Source organism: Macaca thibetana, chromosome 20 (genome assembly GCF_024542745.1).
Source record: "Macaca thibetana thibetana isolate TM-01 chromosome 20, ASM2454274v1, whole genome shotgun sequence".
Classification (NCBI taxonomy): domain Eukaryota; kingdom Metazoa; phylum Chordata; class Mammalia; order Primates; family Cercopithecidae; genus Macaca; species Macaca thibetana.
Window position 1 is genome coordinate 27,461,077 of NC_065597.1, and position 12,319 is coordinate 27,473,395.

A 12,319-nucleotide genomic window follows, 5' to 3' on the forward strand; every position below is an offset into this window, starting at 1 on the left:
TTTTTATTTTTTTTTTTTTTTTTTTTGAGACTGAGTCTGGCTCTGTCGCCCAGGCTGGAGTGCAGTGGCCGGATCTCAGCTCACTGCAAGCTCCGCCTCCCGGGTTTACGCCATTCTCCTGCCTCAGCCTCCCGAGTAGCTGGGACCACAGGCACCCGCCACTTCGCCCGGCTAGTTTTTTGTATTTTTTAGTAGAGATGGGGTTTCACCGTGTTAGCCAGGATGGTCTCGATCTCCTGACCTCGTGATCCGCCCGTCTCGGCCTCCCAAAGTGCTGGGATTACAGGCTTGAGCCACCGCGCCCGGCCACGTCTATATATGTATCTGTGCCACAGCTTGCAGTGACACAGGCCACTCGTGCCAGATACATGGGGCTTCTGAGAGGTAGTGGGTAGGATGGTCACACTCCGCCCATTGTCTTCCTGGAGGCCCCACCTCCTCATCATAAAATGAGGGCTTTTTAAATAAAGTGCTATACCAGAGGCTATTATTCTTTTGATGCGTTTACCTAGGGTTTTTCATACAAGGAGCCAGGTTGGAAACCCACAGCTGTATGTTAATGGCTACGTGGGGTGAGCAGCAATCCATCATGAATGGCCTATGGGAAGGCTTTTGGAGATAAAGAGCAGGGCTGGGCACGGTGGCTCAACCTGTAATCCCAGCACTTTGCAAGGCCAAGGCAGGCGGATCACTTGAGGCCAGCCTGGCCAACACGGCAAAACCCTGTCTCTACTAAAAATTAAAAAAAAAAAAAAAAAAAAAAAAAAGCAGCCAGGCCTGATGATGCGCACCTGTTAATCCCAGCTACTCGGGAGGCTGAGGCACGAGCATGGCTCGAGTCCTAGAGGCAGAGATTGTACCACTGCACTGCAGCATGGGCAACAAAGCAAAATTCTCTCTCAAGAAGTGACCCTTCTCTCCGGAATCGGGAGCAGCAGTGTCTCCTGCTGCCTGCAGACGAGCTTGATTTCCTGCTGCCCCACAGACTTCCAAAAACGGATCTGCTCTTCCACGTGGCAGAGGAGAGGTCTCCATGCTGTTCTTCTGCCTGAAGCCACGCTAGAACCATTAACGAGAACCAGAAGGGGAACTCCGTCCCCATCTCTCAGGAAATGAGGCCAGAGCTAGAACCCCCCAGTTGCTAGTCAGGCCTCACTAGAGAAACAGAACCAACAGGATGGAGAGAGATGCAGAGATTTGTTTCAAGGAACTGGTTCATAGGATTTGTGGGGCTGGCAAGTCTAACATCTTGAGGGCAGGCCCGCATCCTGGAGACCCAGGGAAGAGCTGGGGACGCAGGCTGGAGGCAGAATTTCCTCCTCCTCAAGGGAGTTCAGCCTTTTCCTCTTGTAGTCCTCAACTGATTGGACGAGGCCCACTCACATTACGAAGGATAATCTGTTTTACTTCAAGTCTGCGGACTTACATGTTAGTTACACAGTGCCATCTAGACCAGCGTTTGACAAAAATGAACTTGGCCTGGCCAAGTTGTCAGATAAAAGTAACCAATGTACCCAGCCACAGTAGCTATGAAAAGGGCTACCAGGGGTGGTAACAGCTGGGTCGGACCAAGATAAGGAACGTACGAGTGGACCCCTGCCTGGGTTCCAGGCAGAGTCCAAAGTCCTCCATGGTAGGATTCAAAGCCTGGGAAGAAGCCCTTCTCCGACCCAACCTGTGACACCAGGGCCACAGGAGGAGATGCAGAGACGGCCATTCCTAGTGAGACGCAGACATAGGGCTGGCTGGAGAAGAAACCTTTTGAGCAGTGGGGCTGTCTTTCCATAAGCTGCCAACCCATGGAACCACTAAGAGGTCAAGGCTGAATTGTGCCACTTCCACAGTCTGCTAAGGGGTGCTTCCCCCTGAGGCAGGGATACTTCCTGCTCTACTTTTCAGGATCCTTTGGCACGTTGCTGGCCCAAGAAACTTACTTCCCATTTAAAAGTAAGTGATCAAAAAACCAGGTTCGACTGATATTCGCAATAACAACAAAAATTACTCTTAACTCTTGCTTATACCATATAAAACTTTAGGGATAAAATTGTAATAAGACACAAAATGCTAACAATAAAATATAAATTAGACTACATTAAAACTAAGACCTTCTTTTCATTAAGGACACAGTAGACTTGAACACCACCATTAAGCAACTTAGCTTGATTTACATTTGTAGAACACCCATCCACGAGTAGCACAGAAACAGTCAGCAAAATAAAAAGCAGAAATCAAACGCAAAAGCAAAAATAGAGGAAAATCAATCAAAACCTAGTTCTTTGAAAAGATCAATAAAACTATCAGTCTTGCAAGAAGCTTATCAAAAAAAGGGAAGATAAATTACCAATGTCAGGAGTGAAAAAGTATATCACAAACCCTTCAAGATATTCCAACAATAATAAGAAATAATACTATGTATATCTTTATGTACCTAAATTCAACAAATTGGATGAAATAAACCAATTCCTTGAAAACCAAAAACTACTAAAACTCACTGAAGATTAAATAGACAAGCTGAAGTTGAAACGCTTCCAAAAAAGGCAGTTTCTGAAGCCAGACGATTTCACTGGTGAATTTTACTAAACTTGTAAAGAAATGTCAATTCTATACACTGTATTCCAAAACTAAAAGGGGACTGAGCACTTCTCATCTTATGAGGCCAACAATCACTCTGATACCAAAACTAGAGAAAAATGCTAGAGACTAACATCCCTTATGAATAGATGTACGAAAATCCTCAACAAAATATGAGTAAATCAGATCTAGCCAGGTACAAAGAATGTAAGACACCATGACAAGATGGGGTTAATTGAGGAATGGAATTCAAACATTCAAAAGTTCAACATTCAAAAACCAGTTAACTCACTACATTAATAGTCTGAAGAAGGAAAAACACATGGTTATATCAATTAATGCAGAAAAGGCATTTGATAAAATTCAATCTCCATTTGTAATAAAAACTCTCAAACTAGCAATTGAAGGAAACTTCTTCAACCTGATAAAGAACAGGTACAAAAAACCTATAGCTAACATCATACTTAATGATGAAAAACTCAATTCTTTCCCCACAGGATAAGGGTGACCAGCCTCACCACTCCTATTCACCATAGTATTAGAAGTCCTAGCCAGTGTAATATGGCAAGAAAAGTTAAAAGGCATTAGAAAAGAGCCTGAAAAGGAGAAAATCACAGATAACATAATTGTCTACACAGAAAATTCCAACACATCTTTTTAAAAAAGAAAAACCCTCCTAGAATTAACGAGTTTAGTAAAGCCACAAGATACAAGGTTAACACACAAAAATGTATTTCTATACATTAGCAATGAACAATTGGAAATTAAAAATTGAATACTGTTTGTCTCAAAAAAAAGTATCAATTCTCCCCAGATGGTTTTATTAGGTTTAACACAATTACTATTAAAATCCCAGGATTTTTTTTTTTTTTTTTTTTTACACAGATAAACTTGTTCTAACAAGCTTGGTACAATATTGTTATCAGCAGACCTATTTGAATGTCACTGGTTCTTACATAGTACCTGATGTTAGGCAAACCTGAGTTTAAGGGCACAGTGCTCCAAATGGCTGGCCAAGTCTGCCCAGGTCTTCTGATACTGACTGCAGGTTCAGGAGTTTCCCACAACCATCTTCAGGTGGGATAATTCGTTGATGAGGCCCACAGAGCTCACTGACACCTGTCTTGCTCACAGCCATGTCTATTACCAGGAAAACATACAGATTAGAACAGCCCCAGGGCTGCAACTGCAGAGACTGGTCACCCTCTCCCTCTGAGCTCAACAGTTTCCGAGTCCTGTGAGGCTTTCTAGCAAATCACTGGGTCTGAGGGTGGTTTCCTGCCCCGCCACAACACAAGTTCTATGCAACTGTATGACACATCAATTCATGTAACCACTGCTACAATGAGAAGGCAAAACTGTTCCATCGCCCCTGAAAAACTCCCTCTTACGTTTTTATAGTAACACCCTCCTAATCCCAGCAACCTCTAATCCCTTCTTCATCACTATAATGTTGTTCCTTCAATAATGTTACATAAATGGAATCATGGTATAGAACCTTTTAAGACTGGCTTTTGTCACTAGGCATAATACCTGTAGGTCTCTTCAAGTTGTTCTGTGTGTTTTTACATGGCTGACTAGTATTCCACTGCCTGGAAGTACCACAGTTTATTTATCCACTCACTCATGGAGTGACAGAAACTCCTGTACAATTTTTGCAAGTTCTATACGAATCTAAAATTATTTCAAAATAAAGTGTATAAGAAGATAAGACATACAAACACAGAGCAAAAATACACTAGGTAAAGGCAAACAACACACACGACAGAAGCAACACAGTCTAATCAGACAAGATTAAAAGAAAGGCCAAAAGCATTAAGGGAGACCAAGAAGGAAATTTAACAAGATATAATCACCACTGAAAAATCCATAGGCCAGAGTATACCAACACAACATTCAAAGTTAAAGAGGAAACAGTATGGGAAATTCAGGAAAATGATACAGAAAATTCATTAGGAGATTAACTTACCACATGAAAGGACACGAAACCTCAGAGTGATTCCAAAGAGTAAATCTAATATAGATGACTTCTTGGCTGGGCACGGTGGCTCAGACCTGTAATCCCAGAACTTTGGGAGGCCAAGGCGGTTGGATCGCTTGAGGTAAGGAGTTTGAGACCAGCCTGGGCAACATAGTGAAACCCCATCTCTACTAAAAATACAAACATTAGCTGGGCATGGTGGCGGGCACCTGTAATCCCAGATACTTAGGAGGCTGAGGCAGGAGAACCGCTTGAACCTGGGAGGGCAGAGGTAGTAGTGAGCTGAGATCGCACCACTGCACTCCAGCCTGGGCAACAAAGCGAGGCTCTGTCTCAAAAAAATAACGCAGAGGCATCTCTGATCTCTACGCTGTGTAATTAAAGACAAGTCACAGGACTACGGGAAATTCCCTGGCATACCAAAATTTTAAAACTCTTGGGTACAAGAGGAAATCAAAATGAAGGCCACAGAAAATCTAGAAGCTTACGATCAACACACACCTATCAGTATCTATACAATACTGCAAAATAACTCAGGGCCCAAGAAAAAAGTAATAGCTTTATGTATTCCTTTACTTCCATCCTTTTTCATTTAGTAAACTCAAAAAACTGAAAAATATATATACAGAAGAAAAGCAGGAAGAAATAATATAAAAGCAAAATTAGTAACTGAATCTAGGAGAATGAAAACACAAGAAAAGGGAAAAAAAACAGGTAACTACAAAAGAGTTTCAATACTTTGGGACCAATATTACATAACGTAATTTGAAGACTTCCAGCAGAGATTTAAAACAATCCAATGGTAGAAGAAATGAATAAGGTTGTCAAGAGTTAATCCCATCCTCACCTACATCATCAGAAACAGGAATGCAGACCTGCAATTTGCATTTTAAGAAGCTCTCTAGGCAAATCGGATACACGCTCAAGGGGGAGAACTGCTGGATAAAGGAGGTCAGTAAGAGGCTGGGCTTGGTGGCTTATGCCTGGAATCCCAGCACTTTGGGAGGCCGAGGTGGGTGGATTGTTTGAGCTCAGAAGTTTGAGACCAACCTGGGCAACATGGTGAAACCATCTCTAAAAAAACACAAAATTTAGCTGGGAGTGGTGGTGCGCATCTGTAGTCCCAGCAATGCAGGAGGTGGGAGGATCGCTTCACTCTGGAGGCGGAGGTTGCAGTGAGCTGAGGTCATGTCACGGCATTCCAGCCTGGGTAATAGAGCAAGACCCTGTCTCAAAAAAAACAAAAAGGCGGGGGGGTGCACAGTGGCTCACATCTGTAATCCTGGCACTTTGGGAGGTCGAGGCGGGCAGATCACAAGGTCAGGAGATTGAGACCATCCTGGCCAACATGGTGAAACCTCATCTCTACTAAAATACAAAAAATCAGCCAGGCATGGTGGTGCGTGTCTGTAGTCCCAGCCACTCGGGAGGCTGAGGCAGGAGAACTGCTTGAACCCAGGAGGTGGAGATTGCAGTGAGCCGAGATCGCGCCACTACACTCCAGCCTGGCTACAGAGCAAGATTCCATCTCAAAAAAAAAAAAATCAGTAAGATAACTGGGAATAAAAACTACGAAAATCAAGAGCTTCCTATGTTAAAATAGCCATCACTTAGGAAGAAATGTCCACTGACAGGCCCAGAAATGACAATAAAAATTTACCTAAGAAGCTTGATGATCCTTTTCTTGGATAGAAGAATCAACATTAGCCAAATGTCAGCATTAAATACACATTAACATAGGTGGAACCATTTTGAAAGTACTATCCCATTTTTTAGAAGCGGTCACAGTGCAATCAAAGGTCAGAGAAAATAAGCAGCCAAGCATTTGCAGAAAAATTCCAAAAAACAGTAGTAATAGAAAAACAGTTCTTAAATATTTTTTATCATAAAACTCCAGCAATTAAAACATGAGAAAGAGACCTAAATTCATACAGAAATTCAGTTGATGAGAAAGGATCATTATAAGCCAATGGGGAAAAGATAAACCACTTAATATAAAAGGTAATGGGACTTTATTTTGAGCTAAGATAGGGGTATATGTTTAAATGCCTTTTGAAGCTTGAGTACGGTGGCTCATGCCTGTAATCCCAGCACTTTGGGAGGCCAGGGCAGTTGGATCACCTGAGGTAAGGAGTTTGAGACCAGCCTGGCCAACATGGTGAAACCCCACCTCTACTAAAAATACAAAAATTAGCCAGGTGTGGTGGCACACACCTGTAATCCCAGCTACTCGGGAGGCTGAGGCAGGAGAATCGCTTGAATCCGGGAGGCAGAGGTTGCAGTGAGCTGAGATTGTGCCACTACACTCCAGCCTGGGTGACAGAGTAAGACTCCATCTCAAAAAACAAATTTTATATATATATATATACACACACACACACACACGTATATACACACCAAAAAATATATATACACCTATATATACATATATGCCTTTTGAATAGATAAAAGATTTAAGAGGTAAAAACAGAAACCACAATAGAAGAAAATGATGTTTTTAATACTCAGAGATGGACTGCCTAAACAAACTGCAAATCCAAAGAACCTTAAGCAGAAATGCTGGCAAATATGACAGAAACTGTAAAATTTATGGGCAGAAAAATGCCACAAACGAAGTCAAATAAACTGTAAAAAACTGACCATATATGGGAAATGTTGCTTTGTTCACAAAAAGCACTGTTGGCCGGGTGTGGTGGCTTGCGCCTGTAATCCCAGCACTTTCGGAGTCTGAGGCAGGAGGATCACTTGAGTCCGGGGATTCAAGACCAGCCTGGGCAACATATTGAGATCTCATTTCTATTTTACTTTTTAAAAGCACTGTTACAAATCAACAAGAAAAAGACCCACACCCTAGAAAACCAAGAAAAAGATATGATACTGAAAGCTTTTGGAAAATGAGGCTGTTCACCGTCACTTGTAAGAAAAATGTAAACAGTACAGTTTTGAGCAAGGCACCAAATGGGAGCCCAGCCCACGAGAGATTGCACGCCAGCCTGGGGTTCAGCAGCACGAGGGCAGAGGCACAGCAAAGTGCGGGCTGCCACCACCAAGGTGCAAGCGGAGTACGTGTTCCCCACTCGCGGGCGTGGGCTGCTGCCACTGAAACTAGCCTCACCCTCCCCAATGGCAAGGTCACAGCACAACCACTGTTACCTCCCACCCAAGCATTCCACCGGAGGCCTGAGGACTGCATCCTCCCCACCTACTACAGGAAATGCCTGCGTATGCCATCGAGGGACCTCGGAACAAGCCTGCCCAGCCTGGCTTTGCCACACATGCTGATATGGCTTGGCTGTGACCCCACCCAAATCTCATCTTGTACTTCCTATCATCTCCACATGTCATGGGAGGGACCCGGTCGGGGGAGGTAATTGAATCATGGGGGAGGTTACCTCCATGCTGTTTTCATGAGAGTGAGTTCTCACAAGATCTGATGGTTTTATAAGGGGCTGTTCTCCTGCTTTGCTCTGCCCTTCTCCTTCCTGCCATCATGTGAAGAAGGACAAGTTTGCTTCCCCTTCTGCCATGATTGTAAGTTTCCTGAGGCCTCCCCAGCCATGCTGAACTGTAGGCCAATTAAACTTCTTTCCTTTATAAATTATCCAGGCTCAGGTATGTCTTTATTAACAGCATATGAGAATGGACTAATACACACACCCTATGCCGGAACACACAGTCTAGACAACTGGGGATGGCCCAGCCAAGGCCACCACTGTTGGTACCTGAGCACTCCTCCCAGGCTGCTGAGGTTGGGTTCACCCACCCTGCCACTACCTGCACTAGTTGGCATCTACCTGCACATGCCACCTGTGGGTCTGGAGACTGGCCCACACAGCTCATCACAGCCACCACCACTACCAGCATACACTACTGGGGACCCAGAGGGTCATGCTGCCATTGCCACTGCCACTGCCATCTCCCATGCCACATTGGCTGCCCAGGGGCCCAAGAGCCCACCCACCCGGCCCACTGCTGCCATTTAGCATCCAAGCAAGCCATCCTCAACAAAACACTAGCAAACTGAATCCAACAGCGCATTAAAAAAAAAAAAAAAAAAAAAAAAAAAAGGCTGGGTGTGGTGGCTCATGCCTGCAATCCCAGCACTTTAGGAGGCCGAGACAGGTGGATCACTTGAAGCCTGGAGTTCAAGACCAGCCTGGCCAACATGGTGAAACCCTGTCTCTACTAAAAATACAAAAATTAGCCAGATGTGGTGGTGGGTGCCTGTAATCCCCACTAGTTGGGAGGCTGAGGCCTGAGAATCGCTTGAACATAGCAGGCAGAGGTTGCAGTAAGCCAAGATCGTGCCACTGCACTCCAGTCTGAGCAACACAGCAATATTCCATCTCAAAAAGCAAAACAAAACAAAAATAATACACCATAATAAAGTGAGATTTATCCCAGTTATGCAAGGATGGTTCAATATACAGAAATCAATAAATGTGATACATCACATTAATAGAATGAAGGACAAAAACCATATGATCAGATATAATCAATTAGTAAATTGATGCAGAAAAAGCATTTGATAAAATACGACATTCCTTCCTGAAAAAAACTGTCAACAAACTAGACAGAAGGGACATACCTCAACATAATCAAGACCATATATGACAAACCCACAGCGAACATCATCCTGAATGGGGAAAAGCTGAAAGTCTTTCTCTAAGAACTGCAACAAACAATGATGCCCACTTTTACCAATCCTATTCAACATAATGTTGGAAGTCCTGGCCAGAGCAATCGGGCAAGACAAAGAAATAAAAAGCACCCCAACTGGCAAAGAGGAACTCAAATCACCCCTTTTTGCTGATGATATGATCCTATATCTAGAAAGACTCTATCAAAAAACTATTAGATCTCATACATTCAGTAAAGTCACAGGATACAAAATCAACATACAAAACTCAGTAGTGTTTCTACATACCAATAATGGAATATCTGAGAAAGAATTCAAGACAACCACCCCATTGACAATTACTATTAAAAAAAAAAAAAAAAAAAAAAAAAACCTCGGAATAAATTTAACCAAGAGGTAAAAGATCTATACAAGGAAAACTACAAAGCACTAATGAAAGACACTGAAGAAGACACAAACAAATGGAAAGCATCCCATGCTTGTGCATCAGAACTACTATCATTAAAATGACCATACTGCCCAAAGCCATCTACAGATGCAATGCCATCCCTATCAAAATATGTCATTTTTCACAAAATTAAAAACAAATCCTAAAGGTCATATGGAACCAAAAGAGAGCCTGAGTAGCCTAAGCAATCCTGAGCAAAAAGAACAAGGTTGCAGGCATCACACCACCTCACTTCAAAATCTATTACAAGGCTATAGTAACCAAAACAGCATGGTATTGGCAAAAAATAAAAAATAAAAAAGACACATGGACCAATGGAACAGAATAGAGAAACCAGAAATAAGTCTACATATCTACAGTCAATTTATGTTCAGCAAAGTTGCCAAAAACATACACTGGGGTAAGGACAGTCTCTTCAATAAATGGTGCTGGGAAAATTGGAGATCCATACACAGAAGAATGAAATTGGATGCCTACCTCTCACCATCTACAAAAACCAGCTGAAGATGGATTAAAGATTTAAATGTAAGACCCAAAACTATGAAACTACTAGAAAAAAAAGACAGGGAAAACACTTCAGGAACCCAACAATTTAAAAATAAGTAATCCCATTAAAAAGTAGACAAAGGACATGAATAGACATTTCTCAAAAGAAGACATGCAATGGCCAACAGCTATATTAAAAAAAAAAAAAAAAAAAGAGCTCAACACCACTAAGTATCATCCAATCCAGCAATCCCGCTACTGACTATTTACTCAAAGAAAAAGAAGTCAGTGTGTCAAAGGGATACCTGCATGCCCACATTTACTGCAGCACTATTCTCAACAGCAAAGATGTAGACACAACCTAAATGTCCACCAATGGATGAACAGATAAAGAAACTATGGTATATACCATCTCTTGCCAGTCAGCATGGCAATTATTAAAATGTCAAGAAACAACAGATGGTCATGAGGTTGTAGAAAAACAGGAACGCCTTTCCACTGTTGATGGGAATGTAAATTAGTTCAACCATTGTGGAAGACAGTGTGGCGATTCCTCAAAGATCTAGAATCAGAAATACCACTTGACCCAGCAATCCCATTACTAGGTACATACCCAAAGGAATATAAATCATTCTGTTACAAAGATACCTGCACGCATATGTTCACTGCAGCACTATTCACAATAGCAAAGACATGGTATCAACCCAAATGCCCATCAATGATAGACTGGATAAAAAAATGTGGTACATATATACCATGGAATACTATGTAGCCATCAAAAAGAATGAGATCATGTCCTTTGCAGGAACATGGATGGAGCTGGGAGCCATTATCCTCAACAAACTGGCACAGGAACAGAAAACCAAACACTGCATGTTCTCACTTATAAGTGGGAGCTGAATAATGAGAACACATGGACACAGGGAGGGGGAAAACATAGACTGGGGCCTGTTGGTGGCACGGTGGGGGGAGGGAGAGCATTAGGAAAAATAGCGAATGCATACTGGGCTTAATACCTCGGTGATGGGTTGACAGGCTCAGCAAACCACCATGGCACACGTTTACCTCTGCAACACACCTGCACATCCTGCACATGTACCCCGGAACGTAAAATACTTTAAAAAAAAAGAAAATGGGGTGTATGTATACACAAGGGAATACTATTTGGCCATGAAGAGTGAACTCATGTCATTTGCAGCAACATGGATGGAACTGGAGGTCATTATGTTCAGTGAAAAAGCCAGACACAAAGACAAATTCTGCATGTTCTCACTGATGTGTCAGCTAAAAAAAAAAAAGAGAAGAAAGAAAAAAAAAGGTGGCTCTCATGGAGGTAGAGAAAAGAATGATAGATACTAGAGGATGGGAAGGATGTATGGGTGGGAGGGAGCAAGAGATGTTGGCTAGTGGGTGCAGGGAGCCGAAGGCCCATGGGACGTAACCAACTCAGCATTCCACCGGAGGCTACATGATCAAACAGCAAACTGTTTATCATGAACGCAGGATGTGAGCAAACTCACCACTGCTCCTGCCGACACAAGGTTTGCTGGAGGCCGTCACCCCCTGGCACTGAGGTTATCTACTGCGACATCTAGAGCCTGTTGTTCAAGGAATGCAGTCTTGCAAGCCTACTCCAGACTGAGCAGCTGACCCCTTCCTTCCACCCTCCTTCTATCTCTTTTGCCTAATAAATATGGAGGGCTGTGCAAAGCTCAGGGCCCTTGTCCACTAGAGGCAAGGTGCTCCCTGACCCCTTCTTCCAAATATACTCTTTTGTCTCGTCTTTTATTCCCGTGTTTGCCCCCTTTGTTCAGTTCCCCTAGGTGCATGAGGGTTACTTAGTTGCACCCCAAACAGCAACAGAATCGGGTGCCCCACAAGTGGGTACAAACATACAGTTAGAAGAGTTAAGTTCTCACATTCCATAGTAGCACTGGGTGACCATAGTCAGCAACAATGCACTGTGTATTTCACAGTAGATACAAGGGAAGACTTGAAATGCTTGCAATGTGGAAAGGATACTCAAGATGATGGACACCCCCAAATACTCTCACTTGATCATTACACAGTCTATGCATGTAACGAATACATGTACCCCATAAATATGTAAATATTATGTATCAACAAAATATAGTTTTCGTCTATCAGGTTTAAAAAAACATATTTTAATATAGTGTTGCTGAAAACATGGCAA